Source organism: Aplysia californica, unplaced genomic scaffold (genome assembly GCF_000002075.1).
Source record: "Aplysia californica isolate F4 #8 unplaced genomic scaffold, AplCal3.0 scaffold00053, whole genome shotgun sequence".
Taxonomy (NCBI): domain Eukaryota; kingdom Metazoa; phylum Mollusca; class Gastropoda; order Aplysiida; family Aplysiidae; genus Aplysia; species Aplysia californica.
In genome coordinates this window covers 1,183,617-1,200,076 of record NW_004797323.1, presented here as the reverse complement: position 1 = coordinate 1,200,076, position 16,460 = coordinate 1,183,617, and the positions used below count along the sequence as shown (strand labels likewise).

Below are 16,460 nucleotides of genomic sequence, written 5' to 3'. Positions count from 1 at the left end.
AGGGGGGGGGTTGTTATTAAAATTAAATCTATTGATTCCCGTTGTTTTCTCTCTGCGTCGGTTCACAAGCTGACCCGGTGCAATACAGTCATTATTGTACACATTATGGCCAGTTCCATCTTCATACATGACATGTACTATAATTATTTATGTCAATTTGGTCAGAAAATTGCAGTCAGAGTCAAACTTTCACGTTAGAACCAATCCGACTCTTGACTTGGAGGACAAGGAGTGACTGGGTGAGTGACTGAATCTTGCGTGATTGATCAAGCGAATTTTAAAGGAGCATGCGCAGAAATCCCCATGGGCCAGAACACGGAACATGCGCAGAAATCCACAAGGGCCAGAAGCCGTGGGCCAGGTGGGGCTAATTGACCGCATTCATTTGCCCGGAACATGAGCAGAAATCCTAGATCGGGTGAGTAGCCTGGCGCTAGTCACTCAACATCGGGGGACAAGCCACTTCATTTCTTTAATGTCTCTCCTACTGCTCCAGCAGTTGAAAAGATCTCATAGGAGATGTTGGTCTTGAGATTTATTATTGTTACTACAGTTGGTGTCGCATTCAACGAGAAGTCGGCTCCAACAAAGCAATCCTAAATCCCAGATTTTCCCCCTTTATATCTTTGTAAATGTACATCAGCTCCAACGAGGTTGCAAACAGACCAAAAGTCGCGGTAACCAAATAAAAGCAATTAGCGGCCCCACAAGCGAAGAATTTTTCTCCTTTCTCTCCATCTCACGCAAAGCACAAGGCCCATCCTCGATATTCCTAACACATTGTATTGCTAGATCTAGTGTGCCTCGTAATATGGGCCCCAAAGCCAAGAGGATGGGCGAGGGTTAGCCTATGGTAGTGATGGGAGGGGGTGTGTGTAACGCAATGCGGGCTGTGTGAAACTGGATGAACTATGGACGGGTAGGTCTAGATCGAGACTTTCATTTTGTTCAATTTTCTTTTCTTCCCCTGGTCAGAAAATCAAAGCTCTCGCCTTAACTTTATGTAGATATATAGATCTAGGCCTAGATGTGAGAGGGTATTTTCCACACGAGAAGTGTTCCGGGAAAAAAATATTCTAAAATGCAGAAATGACTGTGAGAACACAGCTCAAACATGCGCACACTGATGTTGTTGGAGAACTTTGTCATCAGGGGGAACAACTGTTTTAATTACTGTAGTGTAATATAATAACTTGTCTCCTTTCTTTTGTTTAGCCTTAGTGCCTTAGTCACTTTTAACGAGAGGTCGGATCCAACGAGGACAACAAGCCGGTCCCGGCGACCTCGTTGAATGCGACACCCACTGTATTCTGCCTTTCCTGTCCTGCTTATGTCATGATATTCGATACTTATATTCAAATATAGTGGAGATGTTCGATACGAAAATAAACACTTCCCTTCCCTTTGAAATCAATATGGCTGAATGTTTACTATCGTCTTGTGTTCGTCTGACTTAGATCAAATATCAAGAATACATAACATCATAACATGGTGTCAGAAGTGAAAAGGTTTGCCCACTTAACAAGTGATAACAGGTAAAATAATTTAGACTTTGATATGTGATTCTTTATCTAGATCTAGAGATCTAGAATGTTTCGTAACATTGTAGGCCCTACGCGCACTCAGGCAATCTAGCAGACGTCACATCCTAGACCTAGATTCTACGTCACGCAAGCTCCGTGAATGAACCAAGGAACCCAACCAAATCAAAGTTTCTTATCTCTAAAGTCAACAAGTTTTACCTCCCTTTAGTATGGCACAAAAACTGCCACCACCACAGCCTATGAATTTCAGGAATGAAACAGACCAGTTAGCTGACAAGTGGAAATCATGGAGAGAGACAATAACTTTATACAGTAGTCTCCGCCTAAGATCCCGGTGCTCGGGAGCAAGGAAATGCGGGATCTTAGGCGAACCGGGATCTTAACCGATGAACCCAGGGAAGAATCTATCGTGACCCATGTTAAGGCTCACAATCGATAAAATGGTCTCCCTCTACTCTAAAATGAACTGACGTGACCGCTTGGTGGGTTTATGACGTATGGCGAGCAAAGAGTGGTTAACCTTGATGACCTATCGCAGTGCATAGTGGGATGAGGCGCGCCATTTTCACTTATTATCCTATCATGAGTCTCAAGATCTACGCTTATCCAGTTGCCCCTCCCCCTTACCTGTCGAAAATGTATAGCTTTCCATCTCTAACCGAGCCCCCCCACCCCCCCCACCGCCTTTGTCGTTACACATCATTACGTTGTGAACACACCAATTAAAATTCAGTCTGCCACGCAAATTCGGGAGTAGAGACAACTTCTGCAATGGTCAGGGAAGAGTTCTCAGTTCAATGTGATCCCGCCTGGAGCGAACATGTATAGGCCCTACCTTGGAGGAACTATAATAGGAGAGGCCGCGAGTCGCGTAACGTGAAGCCGCTGCAGACGACGGTCGGCCATGTTTGTGAGATCAGCTCAGTTCTCTCAGTTGTAAACTTACTGTCAACCAAATGGCAGTTTGCGTAGCGTTCGGGTCCGGTGGGCCTCTCATTCAAAGGTCCTGGGTTCGAATCCGAGTAGTGACGGAAAATTTTGTTCTCTAAAATTTTACTTTCTCTTTCGTCTGCTTTCACCTCCACTTTCTGCCACTACCTCCTCATGGCTCCGGACTCTTTCTGCAGCCTTTCTACTGCTACTCCTTGGCTCCTTCTTACCTCTGTCTTTCAGCCACACCCCTGATCTTCTGGTAGGAAAGATCTACCCCTAGCCTTCTCGGACAAGGGCGAAAAAATCTCGGAGGTCGCGTATGCAAATTGCGCAAATTAAAGGTCCCTTGGTGGTCTAAAATCGATAAGAGTAGGCTTCGGTCGCCACCCAGGCAAAATTCAAAATTTCCTACCAAATGTTTTAAAAAATATCAGTCTCTAGCAATGGCACTGAACTTGATGACGAAGTGCCTTCTGATTTAGCCGTAAATGCATCTCACAGTAAAAACAGAATGAAAAAAAGATTTCAGAAAATTCAGTTTGCCATGATGATAACTGCACGTATGTGCCTAGATCTACTCTAGCATACTTGTCAATTTGCTCTGCATGTTGCTTACATTGCTGGTTTTGTGTTGTTAAGGTTGACAAAGCATTTGAAAATGTGAAACCTGCATCGGTGCCTTTGTTGACTCCAATGTGTCAAAAGTAAATTCCTTGCTGTTTTTTGAAGTCTCGTCGGAGGTTCGACAGTGCCTTCAAAGAATGTCATTGAAGTGTGTTTGGTATGTGAATAACATTTTTGATGCCATATGTGTCGTCTGTCTGTGCATGGGGTGTGACATTGTCAAGAGTGAAATGTCATAAATTAGTGCAATCTGTTTTGAAAATCTTATTATTATAAGCCTATCATTTCAAATTCTCTATTAATTTTTCAATACCCTTAACAGTATTTTGTAAAATTTAGATAAAGTGTCTTGGTGTTTTAAAGGTGCCCCTCCCTCCTCGCTTTATTGGGGGGGGGGGGCTGTTTTATTCATGTTTGTGTGTGTGTGTGTGGGGGGGGGGGGGGGTAATTTCTACCATCATACTTCACTCTTATCTGCCTTGCCCTCTCCTTCCTCATTCTTCGCCCATCCCATCCCACCCTCACTACCATCTTTTGTGTAATCATTTTCCATTTTGTTAGAAATATATTCTGTTGTAAGTTTAAGTCAAGAAGACTACGTTTTTGTAAAAATAATGTCAGTGATGACATCATTTTGCACTGATGAAGTTCTATGACCGAAAAGTCTGCAAATTTTGTTAGCCCGTTTATATTTTTGTTTTGATCCTTATTATCCCAATTTCTTCTCTAAAACAAGTTTTAAAAAATTATCTTACCGTCACAATGTGTATACATAGTACATGTATTACCAAATGTTCGACTGAGTGAGCTGGTAATTTGATGCAAGTAAGATTTCTTACCGTCCTTATTATATTGTTACTATCAAGAAGTCTTCGTTTTTGTAAAAATAATTAAGTTCGACTACCAAAAACTCAGCAAATGTTATCATCCCGTTTATAATTTTGTTTTGATCCTTATTATCCCAATTTTGTCTCTAAAACATGTAAAACAGAATATCTTACCATCACAATGTGTATACATAGTACACGTATTACTGTAAATATTCGACTAAATGAGCTGGTAATTTGATGCAAGTAAGATTTGTTAACATCCTTATTACATTACAACTTTACGTGAGTGCTTATAATGCTGTAATTAACATTGACAAAGAAATTTTGAGAGACAATGGAGTCCGAGCAGCTTGTTTTGAAAGGAGATTACGCTGCGTACGCTGCATTGTTTCGAACTTACAAAGATGGCGGCAGGCCCGATAAGCTCCGCCCTTTCGGCTTCAACTTGGTTGGAACTGTTGAGCGGGCGACGCAACGTTAGGGCCTCTCCCTATATAGTTACTCCAAGGGCCCTACCCACCCAGCGAGTGATGTAAGTTTAGGGGGAGAGCTCAGGTGTGAGTGCGATGTTCGGAGAAAACAAACGTGTCGGTCAGTTCACACCCCGATGTGATCCCGTCTGGGGCATACATTTATCGCTTCATCGAGTTTTACAACCTGTATATGATCACATTCACGATAGTGGCTGATCTTCGATGCGGCGGACAGTTTATTGATCTCAACTTTTCACTCTTGGTTGATCGGCTGTCCCACTCGGGTTTTTGTTCCGCAAATTATGATCTGAAATGCGGGATCTTAGCCGAAGGTAGACCTTCAGAGTGAATCAGGGCGGGATCTTAGGGGTGACTTTTGTATAGTAAAAAATTTGTTTTCTTAAAACAGCGGGGTCTTAAGCGAACCGGGATCGTAAGCGGTGGGATCTTAGGCGGAGACTACTGTACATAGATCTAGCAATGCAGGACAAGCCTGAGAAAGAGAAATGTCAAACTATCCTCTACCTCATAGGAGAGGAAGGTTAACACATGGCAAATCCAAGAAGAGGAAAGAGACAAAGTGGCCCAATTAATGGAAAGATTTAATAACTACTGCACTCACAAAGCAAACATCACCTTAGAAAGGTACAAGTTTAATACAGCAAGTCAAGCTGTCAAGCTGAGGGGGAAAGTGTGGAAGAATATGCCACAAAACTCAAGAAATTAAGTAGAAACTGCCATTATGGGAAGCTAGAAGACGAGCTAGTAAGAGACAGACTTATTGTGGGACTGAGAGACAACTCCTTGAAAAAACGGTTACTCAGAGAGAGTACACTTACACTGGATACAGCATTGCAAATGTGCAAGATTGAAGAAATTTCCAAATCAGGAATGGGACTATTAGATAGCCAACATAGAATGTCAGTCCACACTTTGCGCAGTGGAAAAAGTCCAATCCGTCACCAAAAGTCTACAACCCATCAGCTAAACACAAACCCAAGTACGGGTCCAGTTCAATGATTCAGCCAAAGAAACTTTGCACCAACTGTGGAGGTTCCCCGCACCCTTTTCTTCAATGCCCTGCTCTAAACCAAACATGCAATTATTGCAAAAAGTTACACCATTTCAAGAAAGTATGCAGGAAACCCAAGACGCAACAAGACCCATGAAATCACAATGGGGGAAGACTCAACAGAAGAAGAAGAAGAACAGTATAGTTGTGCATTTGAGACAATAAAGCTGAACAAATCTGACAGTGAAGCTTTTGCAACTGTTATAGTCAAGTTACCTGAGTGGAGTAAAGCAACTCTAAAGGCAAAGATCGATACTGGATCACAAGGAACGCCTTGCCACTAAGACTACAGGAAGATGTTTCCATCAAACGTTGACAAAGAAGGGACACCAACGGATTTGACACTATCTGAAGTCAAACTGACTGGATACAGAGGACACCAAATAAGGCAATTCGGAACTTGCACAGCATAGAATGTAGTTACAAAAACAACACAGAATGTGCAATCTTCTACGTCAAGGAAGACAAGGGATCAGCAATTCTTGGACCTCCGACACAGCAAGCTCTAGGCATGATCAGTCTAAGCTACTGCATTGAAGAAATGCTAGTCAAGGACAGAACATATCTGGGAACAAAGAAGACCTGATCAGCAAGTACCCTAAGACCTTCAGAGGCATAGGAAAGGAAAGTTTGAAGGTCGATACCAGATACACATAAGCAAAGATGTCTCACCAGTGATTCACCTTCAAAGGAAAGTGCCAATCCAGATCAAAGCCAAAATAAAGGAAGAGCTCAAACAAATGAGAGAAAATAGGATCATAGAGAAAATTTAAGAAGGTCAACCTACTCAATGGGTCAACAGTCTGGTTTACAGAACAAAACCAAATTCTGAACAAGGCGATTCTCAGAGAACATTACACCACACCTACGCAAGACGAAATTCTACCAAGCCTATAAGGTGCATAGTATTTTTCCATCCTGGATGCCAAATGTGGTTATTGGAATGTGGAGTTGGATGAAGAGTCAAGTTACCTCACAACATTCAACTCGCCAGAAGGAAGATTCCGATTTCTGAGAATGCCATTAGGATTAAGAATGAGTCAAGATATTTTTCAAAAGAAGATTGGCCAAACTTTTGAAGAATGCCAAGGCGTCATAGGCATTGCAGATCACATTGTTGTTTTTGGAAAAACAGAACAAGAACATGATTAAAACCTACACGAGATGATCAGAAGATGTGTTGAAACCGGACTGAAAATAAATCCAGAGAAATGCCGCATAAAGCAAAACCAAATCAAGTTCTACGGTGTAATGGTCACTTCAGACGGAGTCAAACCCGACCCCTCAAAAGTAGCAGCCATAAGAAACATGAAGGCTCCAGAGAATGAAAAAGAGCTACAATCTTTCTTAAGTCTGGCAACATACATGGTACATTTCATTCGGAATCTAAGCACATTGACCGCACCGCTGAGAGAACTGCCCACAAAGTCATGCAAGTTTGAATGGTCCCCAAGCCCATGAAGAGGCATTTCAGAGAATAAAAAATGCAATCACAGAAGAAGTCACGCTTGACTACTTTGACGCAAAGAAGGAAATCACTGTCCAGGTGGATGCATCTCTATGAAAGCTTTAGGAGCAACCTTAATGCAGGAAGGAAAACCAGTGGTTTTTGCAAGTAAAACCCTCACTGATCAAAAAACATGCTACGCAAACATAGAAGGAGAAAACATAGAAGGAGAGTTGTCGGCCGTAGTCTATGGATGTGAAAGATTCCACACTTAGCTATGAGGAGCTCGAAAGGATAGTCAGGAAACAAGACTTCCATTTTTCTATACAAAATCTTTCGAATGAGCTTGATTTTGTATGAAATGATACTATCTGATAAAAAATAAGTTTGTTTGATAGTTTTGAATACCATTATGCAGGTACAAAGAACAATTTGAGTGCAAAACATTCGGAAATTGACCTATATTATCCCCTTTGGAACTTCAGGTCATTCATAACAACAAGAGCGTCTAGAAAAGTTATTCCAATGGGCGTAACTGTAACTACTCTAATGTCTTATCAGCTTGTGAGAGGGGGTTATTCATGTGTTTGAGACACTTTTTATCAATAGAAAGCTATGAAAGACCGTTATTTTCATCATCGATTAATGCACTCCCACGGTATTCATGGCGAAAACACACGTTTCCCGGCGCGCGCGCACTGTACACCAACAGTACACACTGAGTGACCCCGGCGGCCTGACCGGAACGTCCGACGTAATCGGTTGCTGATAAGATCCGCATCTCAGTTTTAGTTTTAGTAGAGGTTTTACGGCGCTCGCAAATGCATAAGGTCATATGAGCGCCAGAAGATTAGGTGTTACAAGAGAGTAACAAACATAAAAAAGAAGAAGGGGAGATATGGACGATAGATGTTTGAAGGGAAAGAAAGAAGCAAACCACACCAGAGCACCCGCCAACCACCCACTCGCATCTCAGCACAGACGCAGGACAAGAGTTAATGCCCCGGAACATGCCAGATAGGGTTGCGCACTGATGCAGACCAAATTTGTTCTGTCCGTTTAAGTGCGTAATATCGGCTTTTTTGCTATATTTGGCATTGATAGTAATATTGCGGCTTCTAGGCCCTTTGGTTGTTTTACTTTTTCTTCATGCCCAAGGAAACAGACTGTTTTCCTTCCATTTGGATGCGTTATATTGCCAATGGAAGATGATCAGAATGTGTTCATGTCAAAATTAATTAATATGGAAATTTAATCTTCAAAATGTTCAATTTCTTCTTTTCACTTCTTTTTCTTCTTCTTATTTGACCTTTTCCTTTCAGAATACTAGTCTAGGTATAGAACTAGATCTAGTGTAATTCATGTTTTTACTTCTTTGGGAGTGTATATACATACAGACCCGGTAACCGGGAACAAAGTCACAAAGACCCGGTAGGGGAACTCTTTTGTGATTTCGGAAAGTTTAAGCGACCTCTTGGCTCAGGGTAGACCTAGGTTCTTCTAGATCTATGGCCTATAGGTCTAGATCTAGACAGACAGACATAAATCATGATTTAGTTTCGAGGTTAGCCTAGATCTAGATCTAAATGAAGATTGCGGATATGTCTTTTCGATGAACGATCGTTTTTCCTCCGTTTATGGAGTTGGAGGAATCACAATTTGAAGAAAAGAACAATGCCATAATTTCAATCGAGCAGTCACCCTCTCTATTTTTCACTCTATCTCTCCTCTGTCTCTGTGAATCGCTAGCATTCTCTTTTTCTTTGTTTGTCTCTGTCTTCCTTTCTCCCAACCTATTTCCCACTCTGTCTTTCTCTCGTTCCTTCCTGTCAACTGGGGCATGTGATAAATTTTGCTAGCACTTCCCCCTGCTCTCTCTCTCTCACACACACTACCGGGTCTGGGCGCTGAAACTTTCCGACATCACAAAGGAGTTCCCCTATCGGGTCTGTATACTTCCTGACTTTGTTCGCGATTACCTGGTCTGTAATTGTATTTCGTTCTTCTTTCACCAGGTTCTTGTGTCCACAGCACCTTTCTTTTTATCCATTATCAAAACATAATCTACACACGGTAGATTGTAGTGACCTGCCTTGGTCTTATTAATCGTTTTAAAATGTTTTCATGAAGGGAGTGTATACAGACCCGGTAACCGGGAATAAAGTCACAAAGTATACAGACCCGGTAGGGGAACTCTTTGTGATTTCGGAAAGTTTCAGTACCCTCTAGGCTCAGGGTAGAACTAGGTTCTTCTAGATCTATACAAACAGATATATATAAATCATTGATCTAGTTTCGAGGCTAGCCTAGATCTAGATCTAGATCTAAATCAAAATGAAGATTGCGGATGTCTTTTCATTGAACGATCGTTTGTCACCCATTTTGGAGTTGGAGGAATCACAATTTGAAGCATTTTAAAAGAACAACATGTCATAATTTCAATCGAGCAGTCACCCTCTCTTTTTCTCTCTCTCTCTTTCTCCCTCTCTGTGTATCCCTCGTATTCTCTTTTTCTTTGTTTGTCTGTCTTTCTTTCTCCCCACCTATTTCCCACTCTATCTTTCTCGGTAACGTCAATTGTCACCGAGTGACGCAGTGGCAATTGACAAAAATTGACTTCTTGTCAATTGTGAAGCGGTATCAACTCTGAAAACCCTATCTTTACTTTAGCTTTATAATAGGCCTAATGAAATATATATATAATCTATAATGTGTGTCTAATGGGTCGATTTGTTCTCAACTAATTTCATTGGACGAGCATCTAGATCTAGTCTAGAGCTACGGTACCAACTTGGCGTGTTTTCTATGAGACGTAGATCAAGGCCTAGATAGACTAGGCTAGCCTTAGCCTACACTTTGGTGTAGAACCAACACAGGCAATTCTAGAAGTAGAAGTAGAAGGTCACAAACGCACACAAACTCAAGCAGAAATTCACGTTATTTATATTGGGGAACATAAATCGGGGGACGGGGGTCAGGAAAACACACACACACACACAGAGGGACAGAGAGGCGAACGCACAACACCGAGCACTCGAGCACAATAAGCTAGATCTACCCACCAACGCAAAAGAGCTCCAATTTACTCGGTGGCAATTGACAAAAAGTAAATTTTTGTCAATTGCCACCGCGTCACTCAGTGGCAATTGACACTACCATCTTTCTCTCGTTCCCTCCTGCCAACTGGCGGGACATGTCATGTACATTTTGCTAGCACTTCCCCCTGCTCTCTCTTTCTCTCCCTCTAACTAAACACACACATACTACCGGGTCTGGGCGCTGAAACTTTCCGAAACCACAAAAATCAAAAAGAGTTCCCCTACCGGGTCTGTATACTTCGTGACTTTGTTCCCGGTTACCGGGTCTGTATACACTTCGTTTCACGAAACCCCCAAGATATGATTTCTTAGATCTAGAATCTAGATCTATATCTAGATAGAAAGTGGCTATTCTCACCCGCCCCGAAGTTCTCGCAAGATCAACTCCTCCCCTCTTCTCTCTCTCTCTTTCTGAATACTGTCTATCTGTGTGGACGATCAAATTGACCAAAACAAAGTTAAAAAATGATGTTAAAACACAAAAGTAAATTTTTAATTTGGTTGTCTACAAAGATGCTACGGCTGTTTAGTTTAACTTTTCGAATCGAGCCGAACTACGCGGGTCGCCATTTTGTTTTGCCCGGAAATTCTCGCGCTACTCCTCTCTCTCTTTCTCTCTCTCTCTCCACTGCCCACAGACAAAATTGTACGCTTTTAGTAGGCTACAGTTGTAATGGAACGTTTGTTCACGGCACAGAATTCTACAATTTTTCTGTTATTACAGTGTAGAATTCTGTGGTTTAGGGTGAACGCAAAATTTGGTGAACGCGCACCGGGTGAGAATAGCCACAAGACTCGCCTGCACTATTCTCACTCCGGGTGAGAATAGAGGTGGCCATCTAGATATCGTAGATCTACTAAGACTAAGTAGACATTCACATGGAGATCTTTTACTTGAGAAAACCGAGAGCCTTGGGACTTTTGGGAGTATTCGTTTGAATAAATTGTGGCGCTTTTTCGGTAGTTCCCACCCCGCATTTGTTATTCGCCGGTTTTGGCCCCAAGAGTAGGAGGGTTTCAGGGGGGCTTGCCCCCCTGACCTAATAAAAACAAGGTGGGGGGTTTCAGGGGGGCATGCCCCCCTGAATTTTACCACAATTTAATGTTTTGCAGTTGTTAGGTTTGACATCTTAGCTTGCCGCGAATCAAACGTATATAGATCTAGATGTAGGTCAAGCTCTATCAAATAAGGGGGGTGGGAACTACCGAAAAAGCGCCTAAATTGTTGACTGACGTTGCCGAGGCTGAGGCGCAGTCCTCTTTTGCCTGACGTTATAATAAGTTTTACAGGTGGCCACCTGTCCGGGTAATGAAAGTGGCTATTCTCACCCGCCCAGAGGTTCTCGCAAAATCAACTCCTCCCCTCTTCTCTCTCTCTCCGTCTCTTTCTGAATACTGTCTATCGGTGTGGACGATCAAATTGACCAAAACAAAGTTAAAAAATGATGTTAAAACACAAAAGTAAATAAATTTGGTTGTCTACAAAGATGCTACGGCTATTTAACTTTTCGAATCGAGCCGAACTACGCGGGTCGCCATTTTGTTTTGCCCGGAAATTCTCGCGCTACTCCTCTCTTTCTTTCTCTCTCTCTCTCCACTGCCCACAGACAAAATTGTACGCTTTTAGTAGGCTACAATTGTGATGGAACGTTTGTTCACGGCACAGAATTCTACAATTTTTCTGTTATCACAGTGTAGAATTCTGTGGTTTAGGGTGAACGCACACCGGGTGAGAATAGCCACAAGACTCGCCTGCACTATAATAGAGGTGGCCCCGAGTAATAGTGCAGGCGAGTCTTGTGGCGTGGCTATTCTTCTCACCCGGTGCGCGTTCACCAAATTTTGCGTTCACCCTAAACCACAGAATTCTACACTGTGATAACAGAAAAATTGTAGAATTCTGTGCCGTGAACAAACGTTCCATTACAACTGTAGCCTACTAAAAGCGTACAATTTTGTCTGTGGGCAGTGGAGAGAGAGAGAGAGAGAGAGAGAGAGAGAGAAAGAGAGAGAGGAGTAGCGCGAGAATTTCCGGGCAAAACAAAATGGCGACCCGCGTAGTTCGGCTCGATTCGAAAAGTTAAATAGCCGTAGGCCTAACATCTTTGTAAACAACCAAATTAATTTACTTTTGTGTTTTAACATCATTTTTTAACTTTGTTTTGGTCAATTTGATCGTCCACACCGATAGACAGTATTCAGAAAGAGACAGAGAGAGAGAGGAGAGGAGAGGAGTTGATCTTGCGAGAACTTCCGGGCGGGTGAGAATAGCCACTTTCTTTACGGGTCATGGCCATGATTAGGTCAAAATCACCATCAAATATATAAACCTAGGCCTACCGTGATCTCCAGTCTCTTGCTGTGATGCCGTTGAAAACAATTAAAACAGTTTGCCTACAAAATAGGCCACAGTGTGCCATAGACAGTGAAAGCGAAGAGATGACTAGTAAATCCCCCCAGATTTTTTATTCGTTCCACACCAGCGTGGACCTAGAAATTAGTGCTGGGCGGATAGATTCCCGATTATTGAAAGCTAGGAATCGTATGAATTCGACTCCGAACCCAATTACTTACTTTCTACTGATGTGATTTCTCCCGGTGGTTACGTGGTTGGCAGCTAACCTGAAGTTCGGAATACTACGAAGCATCAACCTTTATTTTTCAAAAATAAATTCACTAAAAAAAAGAGGATTTTAAGGATTAAAGTAACTGGTAACCGTTGGTTTTTTAAAGTAAAAAGGAGTTGGTATTTTTCTTCCATAGCATTAGTCGTTGGAATCGGTTCTTGACTCGATTCTTTGCCAAGCCAAAGATAGTGAATAACAAGATGGGCCACTCATCCAAAAAAGTGTCCGCAGGAAGTATGCTCTTTGCTTCAGATGGCGCTGCAGTCTGTTTTGAAGCTCTCTTTCGTTTTTCCAGAAGAAGAATAGGAATAGCACCTCCTTGCGTGCGCAGATCGACTGCTGTTCATCAGCAGTTCGGGTACGTTCAGTGCGGAGTTTTAGTTTTTTAAAATTTTAATGACCTCTCTCCTTTCATTCTAAAGTCAAATTAAACGAAGAAAACCATCACCCTTTCCTCTGGTAGAGGTTTTTTGTCAGCGTAACCATTTTTAAAAAGCGTTCTTCCGAAATTTATCCCAAAACTTGCTAGTTTCACTTTGATTTTTTTTAAACTCAAGTAGGGTAACTCTGTTCGCAAAGAGTGCGCTTTTGTGAAGAGGGCGCCACCAAATTTTGAGGACACTTTTTTAATTGGCTCAAAGAGAGAAGTGGCCCATCTTGTTATGTACTATCATTGGCCAAGCTCTACTAGAAATTCGAATTCTCTAGGCCCTATTCTTGGCCCCAGGCCTCCAATCCCAACCAAAGATCCTAGGCTACCGCTTGCCCCAACTGACGCCTGGGTCAAATCGCAGTTGCATCTAGTACTCAGATCAAATTAATTAAATACCTCTTTTTAAAACTACCGCGTGTCTCTTTCAACAGTAAAAACATCTGGCTTGGAGACGATGGAGTAGAAAGTATTCACCATTACAATATCGTGTTTACAGCATTCACAGCGAGTCAAAAAGGAAAGTCAGAATCAAAATTTAATACATGACATGTATTATAGGGCCTAGATCTACAACTACACAAAGGGCCTAATATTGAGTTAACTCTTATTCTCTATTGTACAACATCATTACAGTGAGCCCTGGTTGTAACAGGATCACATGAACCGATATATCTCTTTTATAGCCGATTCCTGTTCTAATAAAAAAGGAAGTTGTTTGGGGACTGCACAGTCCGGGGGTCCCAAAGCGCCCCTGGGGACTGTTTGTAGTCTCCAAGCGCTTCTTGCTCGGGGAAGTGCTGCTTAGATCTGGATCTACTTTGGGACTGTGCAGTCCTCATGTGTTCCGCACTGGGGGGACTGCAAAGGAGCAACCTTTGACCTTTGGGTCGAGGCCAACAGGCCATCGTCAACATTTATACCTCCCATAGTACTACGTACATATGTATCTTTATCTGGTGTGCTACAGTTTCAGTGTGGATATTAGTATTAGTACCGTAGTTGTTGTTGTAGTTGTAGTAGTAGCAACATTACCTCTTTTTAAAGCTCCCACCTTTTTAATTAAAACTTTTTTAATAAGATTTTTTTCTGGAAATAAGAAAAAAAATGGCTTAGATTTGAGATGTGGGGTAAAAGTAAGAGAAAATTAGCTAGGTAGCTGTCGGGGTTTGGCAAATCTGTGCTAGGCCTACGTATATGTGGTCTTGTTGTTGTTGCTGCCGATCAGAGAATTATAATATGAAATGGCTAGCCCTTTTAACTGGTCAGTAATGTCTACCCAGTGTAATGTGTTTTAAACTGAACTCTGAAGATTTGAAAATTGAGAATTTGACCTAAGAACATCATCATGTCACCTTAAGAAAGCCCAGCGAAAACATCACAAGATAGTCATCGCAGTGGAACCCACAAGGAGCACGAGGCAGGGGTAGGCAACGGGAAACATGGAGGAGCTACGCGTGGAAAGGGACATGAGAGATATGCTCACTTGGAACGAGCTTAATAGGAAGGATGGCTCAGGACAGGGATAAATGGAAGGAGCTAGCATGTGGCCTATACCCTGCCAGGGGTGAAAGGCATTGATGATGACATCATCCTGTGTATCAGTATCAGTATGTATTCACGGGAGCTACTTAAAGTGGAATCCTGGATTCTTCAAATTGAAAAAGATTGAGAAATAAAATTTTTATAGGCTAAAATAAAAAAATGTCGACTTCTTGATCTGAATCAGCTTTTTCCTGTTCAGACCATGTTGTTATAAAATTTAGTAACAGTGGGGGGGAAAAGTCAGTAATACAGGGCTTAGACTTAGAGTGTTATGTGCTAACAGGATGCATGTTAAAGATTTATTACAACAAACATCTCAAACTGTCTTTGCAGTCCTCCAGTGCGGAACCCTAGAGGACTGCATGCCCAGTCCCCCAGTGGGTAGCGCAAGGTAAGTTGTTAGTCCACTGGGGGACTGTGCAGTCCCCTAGCATTCCGCATTGGGGAACAGCAAAGACAGTTTGAGATGCACTTTTGTCAAGTGATCTCAAGTGATCTCTTTACCCAAGCCAGGGGAGTTTCCGCCTGGGGCTGCCAAAATTGATCTTCTGTTGTTTTGGGTTTTTTTTTAGAACATCCAGCAACGTAATTGGACACTTATTAGCACGGGGTTAGTGAAACTGGAACACGTACAGCTGTCTTGACAGAGTGTGAGAGACGTAATTATTGCAAAGAAATAAGAGAGAATGGAAAAGCGGCCATAATAATATGGCGCTTGTTGGTCCTAACGTTGCACCGCCCCTGCTTGCAATGATTGTAATGAAAACAAAGATAGTACACCCTACCGTAGGGTGTACTATCTTTGATGAAAGGATACCCTCCAAACCTCATCTTTTCAATCTAAAGGGGGGCCTTTTAAACATTTGTTTAGAAACACAATTTGTCTAGTTCCTGTCAGTGCTTCGACACGCCTCGAACAAGCAAGAGCGAGAAAACCAGTGACTTCTCCCAATCTGGGAAGAACAGAAACGTGCCATGTGCCTCGTAGTCGCAAACATTGATATTTTTAAAAAAACATTGGGTACAATATAATGATTGTATACTCATGAGAGATGAAGTACAGAACCCAACAAAAAAATATGAATAAATAAATAACGTTAGAATTCTGAAATACAAAACTGTAAGCAAAATAAACATCTGCTCGTATTCTTGAATCTGAAAGTATCGCGCAAGTTCGTGTATTCGGAGCTATGTTGTTTTTTTGGCTACCTCTCCGCCTCTCCTTCCAAAATAACGTTCGGAAATTCCCGCAGTATGCCTAAAAACAGAAAACCCAAGACGGGAATACCTTCTGTCTTGGCTATAAAGTTATGTGAACAACATAATTTAAAAGTCCATTTAAAGAAGTCATTGCAAACTAAAGTGCCGATCACGTTTTCTTTTATGTTAGTGTTAGCCCAAATCAGGTTAAAAAAATATTAGGGGATTAACAGCGTACACCCAAAAACATTTAAAAGTTGCGAGACGTCAAGACCATAATTATAAGGTGGTGGATGAAATCGACAAGCTTAGGCCTAATATTACGCTGAAATTTTAATGTTAGGCCTGTATAGTCCAGACAACACCAAATGGACAACTTATCGACCTCATTACACCAAATCTAAAAGTGGAGAATCTCTCTGGATTTTTGCATTGAATTCTAAAAGATCTGAAAACCCTCGATTTTCGTTCATGTGCGACAAATATAAAGAGGTGCTCTCTATATAATCATTAGTAATTATTGCTCATTAACCTCAACATCGCATATTTTTTTTATAGCAAGCACGGAACAATGCTAAAATCATAACAATACAGGGTGTGATCGTTGCTGAGGCTCAGCCAGAAATTTCAGCGTGGG

The 16,460-nt window shown here is 41.9% G+C and overlaps 1 protein-coding gene across 2 annotated transcripts in view; it reads right to left on the bottom strand.

The window, feature by feature from the left end:
* The window catches only part of LOC101853767 (helicase with zinc finger domain 2), a 166,906-nt gene extending 154,388 nt beyond the window's left edge, over positions 1–12,518 (bottom strand). For both annotated transcript variants that reach the window (XM_005092802.3, XM_013079486.2), the window contains exon 1: positions 12,362–12,518. The gene's annotated coding sequence lies outside the window, so the exon portion shown is untranslated. The remainder of the gene's footprint in view (positions 1–12,361) is intronic.
* Between the last annotated feature and the right edge of the window lie 3,942 nt (positions 12,519–16,460).